The 10,620-nt window shown below is 36.6% G+C and overlaps 1 long non-coding RNA gene across 2 annotated transcripts; it reads left to right on the top strand.

The window, feature by feature from the left end:
• The first annotated feature begins 202 nt into the window (after nucleotides 1-202).
• On the top strand, nucleotides 203-6,486 carry LOC103096549 (uncharacterized). 2 transcript variants are annotated; one of them, XR_460388.3, is made up of 3 exons: nucleotides 203-644; nucleotides 3,391-3,466; nucleotides 4,248-6,486. It is a non-coding gene; the product is annotated as an uncharacterized LOC103096549 (long non-coding RNA). The 2 variants fall into 2 exon arrangements; XR_460387.3 differs by having other exon boundaries at nucleotides 204-644; nucleotides 4,251-6,486.
• The last annotated feature ends 4,134 nt before the right edge of the window (nucleotides 6,487-10,620 follow it).

Raw genomic sequence — 10,620 nt, forward strand, 5'->3', positions numbered from 1 at the left:
GCAGAAGCATGAGAGAACAGAAGAAGTCATATTCAAGAGATGTTGTAAAAGATGAAATCAACAGACCTTGGCAACAGATTGGATATGGAGCTTAAGAGAGAGCAAGGAGTCAAAGATGACACCTAGTTTGCAAACCAGAGAGTGGGAGGTTTCTGGTATTGTAGAGATTAATAGGGAAGTTTTTTGAGGTGGGTAGGAATTAGGAAGAAAGATAACGAGTCCAATTTTAGACATGTTAAAAAAAGAAGATGTCTACTGAATATTCATTTTGAGATGCCTGAAAGACAATTGGAAATGAAAGGTTGGACATCAGCAGAGGGGTAAGTTTAATAAGTAGATGTGAGAATCATCGGCATAGCAATAATGATAATTGTATCTATGGAAACTCATGAGATCACCAAGTAAAGCACTACATAGGAAGAATAGAAAAAGGTCCAGGACAGAGCCCTGTTGGTAAACCATAGTTAATGAGCATTACCTGAATGAAGATTCAGAGAAGGAGACAAAGAAGGAGTGGTCAGTTAAGCAAGAGAATGAAGAGAGAATGGCTTCTCCAAAACAGAGAGAAGAGTATTGGGAGGGAACAGTGATTGACAGTGTCAAAGACTACAGAGAGATCAAGAAAAGATTGGGATTAAGAAAAGGTCAGAGGATTTAGCAATTTAAAGATCATTGTTAACTTTGGAGGAAGCAGTTTTGCTTGAATGATGAGTCTGGAAACTAGATTGTACAGAGCCAAGAAGAGAGTAAGAGGAAAGGAAGTGAAAGCACTTATTATAGATGACCTTAAGGAATTTAGTTATAAAGATCAAAAGTAATATAGGACCAGAATTAGTGGAGGATGGAAGAATTGAGTGAGGTTACTCTAAGGATGGTAGAGATATGAGCATGCTTTACAGGCAGTAGGGAAACATCCAGTTTACAGGCATATTTTTTTTTTTTACCAATTACACATAATAACAGATTTCCAAAATTATAAGATCCAAATTACCTCCCTCTCTCCTTCTTCCCTCTCCCCTCCTGGAGCTGACAAGCATTTATGGGGATAAATTAAAAATAAATGAGTGGGAATGATAAAGGGGTCAATCTTCTTGATAACATGTGATAGAATGTAATCACATGTACAGGTAGAGAGATTTGTCATGTGAGAATAACACCACCTCTTCCTGTGAGATGGAGGTGAAGGAGGAGAGAGTAGCAGAAGACATCTGAATGATACAAGATGAAGAGGAGGAGTTGTTGGAAAATGGTCTCTTTTTTTCAGTAAAATATGAAGGAATATTCTCAGCTCTGGAATGAGGGAGAAATAGAGAACATGGCCAGTTTGAAAAGGAAAGAAGAGTTTTGGAAAAGCTATTGTGGAGAATGTAACAGTGAATTGGTAAGGGAGCTATAGAAAGATTGCCTAGAAGCAGTGAGGGCCCAACTGAGGATATATAACATGAATTTGCAACAACTCAGTTAAAAAAGGTGTGTGGTTTTCTCTACCAAGTGTATGTGTGTAGGAGTAAAATCAGTAGATGGTGGGAGTGATCCAAGGCTCAGACTTGGCAGAACACAATTGGCAAAATGATAAGTAGGGTTGGACTCAAGAGAAGATGACAGTTTGGAGTTAAACTTATTCACTAAGGTCATAATGGAAGAAAAAGGAGAAATTAGGTAGAGAAAGTGAAAGAGAACCAAAGGATAGTGAGATTACCAGGGAGACAGCTATTTAGGGAGCAGGCAGGATTTGTATATTGCTTTGCATACATCATCTTTCCATTTAACATATGGAAACAAAGACCCTGAGTCATTAAATGCCTTGTCTCAGATTAGAGTTAGGAACAAGCTAAGGCAGGATATAAAGTCAGGTAATTCTACTTCTGTCCACTACAATAAGCCTACTCTTTAGTCTTAATATCCAGTTGCTTCCTTTTTCAAATCAGATCAAAGGGCATCTTGTGGCTGTATATATTATCACTTTCAGTCCTGCTCCCCCCTTCTTTCATGAAAATAATATTCCAAGTCTCCTCTATCCCCACTCCTGGGATGCTCTGGGCAAAAGGTGTCCAAGAGCTGTGAGGCAAATCTTTTAGGAGATTTTGCCCTTAGTCTTTACTATCACTTAGTATTTATATCAAATCCAGAGGCTCAATGAGTCTGAAAATGCATCCCTAAACTATTGTCCTTTTCTTCCTCTTTTCCACTTTCCCTCCCCTCCCCTACAGTTTTGTTTGTGGTTAGATTTGTCATTCTGGGAAACCTCATCAGCCTAAGTGCAGGCTGGCTGCTTCTTATCTCAATATTCCTGAACGCCAACAGTGGAAAGTGTTTCAGAAATGGGTATGCAGCCATCATTACTATTTCAGAGACAAAAAAAGGCCTCTGCCAAAATGTCCATTGGTTGCTTACATAGATCTCCTTGAGAACAAAACCAGCAGAATTTCTGATGTAAGCTGCAGACAGAATCTGTGGCACATGTATTATTTAGTGGAAATTGTATGGTAATGAGTTTTTTACCTTTTTATGCTTAAGCTTTTAGATGTAAACACTGCAGCAGTGTTTTCTACAGTACTTAGGGTGCAATTGAGATCTCAGAGGAATCTAGGGGGTTCTCTTTGTCCTCTGAGAGTAGAGACCTTGGAGAGAGTTGTCCAAGACCCAGCCCTTTCCTGATCCCAGAGCCACAGAGCCCCATGGTCCTTAATCATTTGTCTTATTTGTGTTTGCTTAGGTATTTTTTAGCTTTAAAATTTTGTTTTTCTTATGAAGACCAAAATATAAATCAATAAACAAAGCTTACAGTTAACTTGGTTGACCCTTTTTCTACTTGTGTTCTCCCAATTCAAAATGCTTCCATCAAATGTTTTAATGGCCTCTATCTTCTTAAACCTGAAAATGGATTAAATAAATTCAATCCTCAGTAAAATCATTTGGTACTAAATTTTTAGTTTATTCTTCCTCCTTCCTTCCCTCCTTTCTTCTTTTTTCTCCCTCTTTTTTCATACTACTTTCCTCTTCCTTTATTTTTCCCCTTTTCCCTCTTCTTTTTCTTCCTAGGTCCTTTCCTTCCTCCTTGGAAAATGGGTTTTGCTTGACCTTCATATTCACTCTGCTTTTTCTCCCTAGCATGTGAAGAGTCCTTATGCTACCTGTCTTTTTTTTGAGAGAAAGGTTTGAGAGAATGCCTACTGTCTTGACTGCATTATTGCCCCAAAGCAAAGGAGTACTTAACTCTTGGGAGGTGTGGGACATTTGCATCCAAAGAACCCAATCCTGGATTCATAGACTTGTCCTCAGATTAAAGGAGGTCACTCAAAGTAGAGGCAGACCTTGGACCCAAGTGATCCAGAACCAGATTTGATTCAGACAACTAGAGACTAGACCTTGGCATTCTTTCCCCTTCAGCTGGCAAATGTATTGTGAACCAGAAGCTTAGAGTATAAAACTTCTTGGAAGAATACCAGAGAACAAAGCTGATAAGGTCAGTGGTTCCATTTTTTTTCTATCTCTCCCCACTTTTCCCTCCCAAAATTGTGTGCCAACACAGATGTTGAAATGCTGGCCTCACACTGTTCTGCCTGTCTCCCTAGCAATGTTGTATATCATTTGGATTAGAGGACTGAGAGCCAGAAGCAAACTTAGAAAATCATTTGTTCCACTCCTTTTATTTCAGAGGAGGAAACTGAGACCCTCAAGAGCAAGTAGCATGTTCAAAGCTATAAGCTCTCCAAAGTTGTCAAGTGGTTTAGCTCAAGTCTCAGGTTCTTTATAATAAAAAAGATCTTATAGTCCTTGTATTACCTTCCTCCCTGATAATCATAGAGCTAGAAGGGATCTTAGCAGGTATGCCCTCCCTAAGAGAGACTATAAGCAACTTGAAGCTCAAAACTAGATCATGCTGGATCTTTATATCCCTACCTTCTAGAAGAGTACTGTATGAAAAGTCATTAAATAAAAATTAAATAATTTTAATGAATAAAATCATAGATTCAGAGCTAGAAAGAAACTTTGAGATCATCTAAGTCAATGTTTTTAATTAAACAGATAAGATTGTTAAAACCTAACTAGATGAAGTTAATTTTCTTAAGAGCAAGCAGGTAGTTAAAAGCAAAGTCAGGATTTGAGTTCAGGACTTCTGAAGCAAAAAAAATAAAATTTCTGTCACTCTCTGTGAGATTTCGGAGAGGTAGCATAACTTCTCATAATATTTTCCAGTTCTGTAAGTCTTTAATAAGCTACACATTTTGGTTTGTCTGACTCAGTAGAAAGAACATCAGTAGCAGAAATGTTCCCTACACTGAAAAAAGGCACATCTGAAAGTATCTGAAAAGGACAGAAGTCAAAGTAAGACAAGCAAAGGGGCTCTTCCACTGGAAACAGTTTGAAAGGTAGGCAGTAAGAGGGAAATTCCATGTTAAAAGGGGGCAAAACTACAAAGGAAAAGTGCAGGCTGACTACCCATCCACCCATACCTACCATGCCAAAAGCAGAGCCAGGATCAGGGCAATTTCCAAATCCCAGGGTGCTGGCTTAAGAAAAAGCACCCCTGAAGACTCCAGGCCCTGAAAGTGAAATTCAAAGCTTAATATCACTGGATTCACTCCCAGAAGCAGAGTCAGAAGTGCAGCCATGGGGGTAGCAGCAGGGGCAGGAAAGATAACTTTAGGGCAAAATACTGCAAAGTATGCAATACCACAGACCTACACCTGGAAATCCCAGCCCTGGAGGTGAGATTCAGAGCTCCAGAGCACTGGCCTCACTCAACAGCAGGCAGCAGCATCAGTTGCAGCAGCATCAGTTGCAGCAGCAGAGAAAGATAGCCTCACACAAAACACATTGCAGCCTGCAACACCTACAAAAACAAACAAACAAAAAATCACTACCGGCCTGCCTGCACTCACTCAGACCTTTGACAGGGAAGGGAAGATAGCCCCAAAGCAAAGCCCTGCAAGACATAAGCTAATATAAAATTGACCAGCAAGATGCAGGACTCCCAGTCCTCTAGTGGAAAATGAGTAAACAACAATAACAAAAAGGCTCTTGATCCTGGGAAATTTCTACAGAGAAAAAGAACAAAAAACTGAAGCAACAGGAGAGGGTGAGAAATAAGTAAATACATGCAGAATCTCCAAAAAATAAAAGGAAACAAGTCACAAGCTCTGGAGGAACTCAAAAAGGAGTTCTAAAACCAAGTAAAACAGAAGAAAATGGGTAAAGTGAGAAAAAGAAATGAAAGTAACACAAAAAGAAAATAGCAGCTTAAAAGGCAAAATTGCCCAAATGGAAAGAGAGACACAGAAATCAAATGAAGCAATAAATAAATTTAAAAACCAGAGCTGACCTCCTGGAAAAATAGGCAAAGAACTCCAATGGTGAAAAGAGTACCATGAAAGACAGGATCGACCAAATTGACAAGGAGAATAAAAAGATCATGAATGAAAGTCAGTCTTTAAAATCTAGAATTGGGCAACTAGAATTTAATGATTTCACAACACATCAAGAAATCATAAAACAAAATAATCAAAAGAATGAAAAAGAAATACTAGGAAACATGGAATTTCTTGAATAAAACAACTGACCTGTCTTGATTTTTGCATTAATGTGACTTAAATGAAGTAGAGTTGCACAAAGTCATCAGTCTCACTATCTCTTCCAGAGGGATCAAAGAACAAGATGACTGTTGATCCAGGATGCAGTGGACAACTGACATGTTAGATATCTAACTGAGCTCTAAGAGCTCTGTAGTGCTTATTTCCACCTCTTCATAGAGAAGCTAGCATTTCCCCTATGAGTACCAGCTTCAAAAAACTCAACATTCCATCTCTCAGTCCTCCTAAGGCTGTACATATACATGATTTTGCTCCTTCTCTCTGTTTTCCTAAAGTATCATTTGATGTTTGTATGGCCTTTGATATCATATTTTGAGCTTCTGTCTAGAACTTGGGCAAAGTAGGACTCCATTTCTCACTGCCATACTCTTCCTACCTGTGTCTAATTACAGAATAAATAACTTCACCATTGTTATCATTGTTTTCATTATCATCAGCAACATTACCATCTTCACCATCTGACAAAGGACTAACATTAAAATATCAATGCCTCTAAGTACCATTAACTAAAATGGAAGCACTGTAACCCTGCATTGTGTATCTGCTTTGATGATTTTTCTAAGCACAACAGAACCAAGACTTACAGCCAAGCATTCTAATTATTTCATGCTTACATTGCAAAAAAAAAATAACTCCCACCTCTTAAATCACAATTATCTCCTTTTTCTATAAATGCCTTAACTTTGAATCATTGTTTTCCAAACCAATAATTACACCCTTTTCTTCCCCATTCCTTAAAAAAAAAAATTGGATGGGAAGCCAGTTATACTTCCCCAAATTGTCAAAAATAAAGAGAAAAAGCATTATTTTTCTCTTCTTTACTGCTTAGGTTTAGGAATAGCTCATGAAAATCAAAAGAAGAGAAATAATTTCATATTGAGACAGTAGTATCCCACGTGTGAGAAGTATATGATGTTATATACTTGGATGTTATCATTTTAAATTTTAATGGTCTGCATAAAGCCTGCTCCTTTTATAAGGAAATGTAATTTTCTAAACATAAAGTGCTACATAAGTGTTAGATATTATTATTATAGATTTAAAAATACATAGACTTTTAGATTTATAGATATAATTGGATATTTTGAAGGATCAAGTATGCCACTGACGTGAATTCTTCAAACAATGAACATCATAGTTTCTCTTTATCTTTTAATCCTGTATGATTTTAATCTATATTTCTGGTGGGTTTTACTCCTTACCTTCCATTTTAAAATCAATACTGTATCAGTTCTGAGGCAGAAGAGCAATAAGAGCGAGGCATTTGGGATTAAGTGATTTGCCTAGGGTCACACAGCTAGGAAATGTCTAAGGCCAGATTTAAACCTAAGACTTCTTGTCTTTCAACATGACTTTCTATCCACTGAGCCATCTAGCTTCCCTTCCATATTTTCTTATTAATCCTTCATAGACCACTGTACAGTGCTGGAATGATTCCTTTTATTATTATCTCAGGTATATTTATGTGGGGTTCAAATCATCTGTCTCTCATCTCTCATTCTTGTCATATGACTAGCCTTCCTCTTTTGCTTAGGATACATATCTTCAGGGGCAACCATTATATGATTTCTTACTTGCAAAGTCATGGCTGATGGCATGTAGCAGCCAGTTGTTTTTTTTAACACTATAAATAATAGAAATGACCTTAATGACTTTTAAGATCCTTTCTAAATGTAAACATATGATATTAGGACAGTGAGTCTTTCCATTGTCCTTTGGGTTATTGGGGTCAATTTAATTCTTCTAAGATCAAAGTGCTTTGCAGCCATGTGGCAATATGGAGAAAATGAATACTGGGGTTGAAAAGAGGGGCTGTTTTGGCAGCAAGAAGCAATAGAAAGTACTGCACAATATTTCAAATGCCACCTAGCCTAAATTCCTCTTACTCCACAATTCTGAGACCCTATTATAATGACTGCCCCAAATATACAAATCAATGGATTGATATTAGTCACTTCTGTTGTCATTGTTGTCATTATTATTTCCTTCTCCTCCTTCTCCTTTTTCTTCTTCTGGAAACTGGTATTTTTATTCTAATGAATCAAAAAGCCAAAATATTTATTTAGTAAATTCTTATATATTAGACATTTTGCTAGGTGCTAGTGAGACAGGGATGAAAATTCTGTCTAAGGGGAAATGAAGAGAAAAAGAGAGAAAAAGAGAGAAAAGAGAGAGAAAGAAATAGAGAGAGAGAGAGAGAGAGAAAGAGAGAGAGAGAGAGAGAGAGAGAGAGAGAGAGAGAGAGAGAGAGAGAGAGAGAGAGCGCTAACTGTAGATATAATAGATATGAATGATGTAGATGTGTATATTTAAAGGTAGCAAGTTAGCACAATGGATGGAGTATATGGTCTGGAGTCAGGAAAACCTGAATTCAAATCTGACCTCATATACCAATTAGCCATGTATCTCATAACAAGTCACTTAACTTCTGTCTGCTTAGTTTCCTAAATCTAAAATGAGGAAAATATTAGCACCTGCTTCCCAGTATTGTGGTGAGGATCAAATGTGGTTATTTGTAAAGCACTTAGCACAATTCCTGGCACATAGTAATAATGAATAAATACTTATAATTTTCCTTCTGGTTTTCCTTCCTATAAAGGTACCTAAAGAATAAATACAGGGCAAGTCAAGCACAAATAGCTTTGGGAGATATTCAGGAAAGGCTTAATATAGAAGGTGGTGCTTGAGTTGAGTCTTAAAGAAATAATAGGTTCTAAAACAATGGAGGTAAGGTAAGAATACTTCAGTGACTTAGGAGATGTCCAAATGATCTGACTAAAACACGTAAAAGGTCAAATGACTTGTCCAAGGTTATCCATAAGGTAAACATATTCATGACTCCAGGTCTAGCACTCTTTTTGGAACAACATTCCTTACTGAGTATTAATAACTATAAAAATAGAACCTTTCATTAGTTATATGCTGTTGCTAGGAAAAAAAAATATTCATGTTGTAGAAGGCTGAGATTTCTGAGTACTCCACAAGCCTTTGGCCTCTTCTCTAAATTGACTACAATTCTTTTTCTAAATAGTTTTTATTTTTTTGTATTCACTTTTGTAATAAGCCTGATGAATATAGTTGTATTGACAGTTTTAAAGATTTCATCATAGTTTTTTCAATTTTTCATTATATACTTAGTAACCACCACCACCAACAAAAAAGATTTAAGTAGCCAAGTGCATGGGAAAAACTATGTGCCAAACTATAAACTCCACATTTTTTTGCAATTCATTCAAATTTGGAAATTTTGAAGGTATGATAATATAAACCTCCTCTGTTTTGGAGTTCCCTTTGGATTTGTTTTACTTTGATATTTTTTTCCTGTTGATTGTGGTTATTATTTTAAAAATATACAATCATGGTGTATGGATTATTCTTATTCTCTTTTTACCTCTTCATATATTTCCCTTTTTTATTTCATATTTCCAATATTTGTCATTCCTAATAATATAATTCAATCCATTACATTAAAATATCACAATCTATTCAACCACTTCTCCCAATCGTCGCATTTCTATTATTTACAATTATTTTGTCATTATAAACAAAACTTTAATGAATGTTTCATACATACCCAGTTTTTAATCCTCAATAATGACCTTATGACCTCATCCTAGGAATGGCTCTCCCTCCCTCTCTCTCTCTCTCTCTCTCTCTCTCTCTCCCAGTTGTGATGACAGTAGCTTTCTAGTACTACCAGCTTCCACCTCCTCATTCCAGTCTCTGTTGAAGTTCCTCCATTTATTTTTCCCCCATAGGAGACCTCCTCCAGGTCTACAAGATTACCATTTTGGCTCATTCCATTCCATTAACCTTGACCTTGAGTCTTCTATCTAAATACACCCTTTCAAAATAGCATTCCTAGGGGCCATAAATGATATTTTCCCATACAAGAATCAAAGGATTTGACATTTGGTTTGTTTAGGATTAGTTCTTCATTACCTTTGTATATTTCTTAAATTTTCTGCAGAGTTTTGGGATTTTTTGCACAGGAAGAATTTTAACTTCTTTAGTTCATGAAATATTTATTTTTTTTTACCTTTTATAATTATGCTCAGCCATGCTGGATATATTATTCTTGCTTGTAAGCCCAGTTCTTCTGCTCTATGAAATATTGTGTTCCATGCCCTGTTTTTTTGTTGTTTGTTTTTTGTTAATGCTACAACTGCTAAGTCTTTGTTATTCTGACTGTAATTCCACAGTATTTAAATTGTTTTTTTTTCTTGTTACTTATAGTGTTTTCTCTTTAACCTAAGAGCTACAGAACTTAGCAATGATATTCCTCTACATTTTCTTCTTAAGTTCAAGAAAAAATGTCTTTCTTCTGTGATTCTATTCCCACAGTTCTCTGGAAGTGGGTAGTGTTTTTTTTTCATAAGTCCCTAAGAATTGTCCTGGATCATTGCATTGCTGCTAGTAGAGAAGTCCATTACGTTTGATTGTGCCACAGTATATCGGTCTCTGCATACAATATTCTCCTAGTTCTGCTCCTTTTGCTATGTATCAATTCCTGGAGGTCGTTCCAATTCACATGGAATTATCCAGTTCATCATTCCTATTAGCACAATACTATTCCATCACCAACAGATACCACAATTTGTTCAGTCATTCCCCAATCAAAGGACATTTTCCAATTTTTTGCCAGCACAAAGAGTGTGGCTATACATATTTTTGTACACATATTTTTTCCTTATTATGTCTTTGTGGTAAAGACCCAGCTGAGGCATGGCTGGGTCAAAGGGCAGTCAGTCATTTGAAATCCTTTGGGCTACTTCCAAATTGCCTTCTAGAATGGTTGGATCAATTCGCAACTCGACCAGCAATGCATTAGTATCCCAATTTTGCCACATTCCCTCCAACATTTATTACTTTCTGTTGATGTCATATTAGCCAATCTGCTAGGTGTGAGGTGGTATGTCAGAGTTGTTGTGATTTGCATTACTCTGATTATAAGAGATTTAGAACACTTTTTCACATGCTTATTGATAGTTTAATTTCTTTATCTGAAAACTGCCTTTTCATGGCT

Source organism: Monodelphis domestica, chromosome 1 (genome assembly GCF_027887165.1).
Source record: "Monodelphis domestica isolate mMonDom1 chromosome 1, mMonDom1.pri, whole genome shotgun sequence".
Lineage (NCBI taxonomy): Eukaryota > Metazoa > Chordata > Mammalia > Didelphimorphia > Didelphidae > Monodelphis > Monodelphis domestica.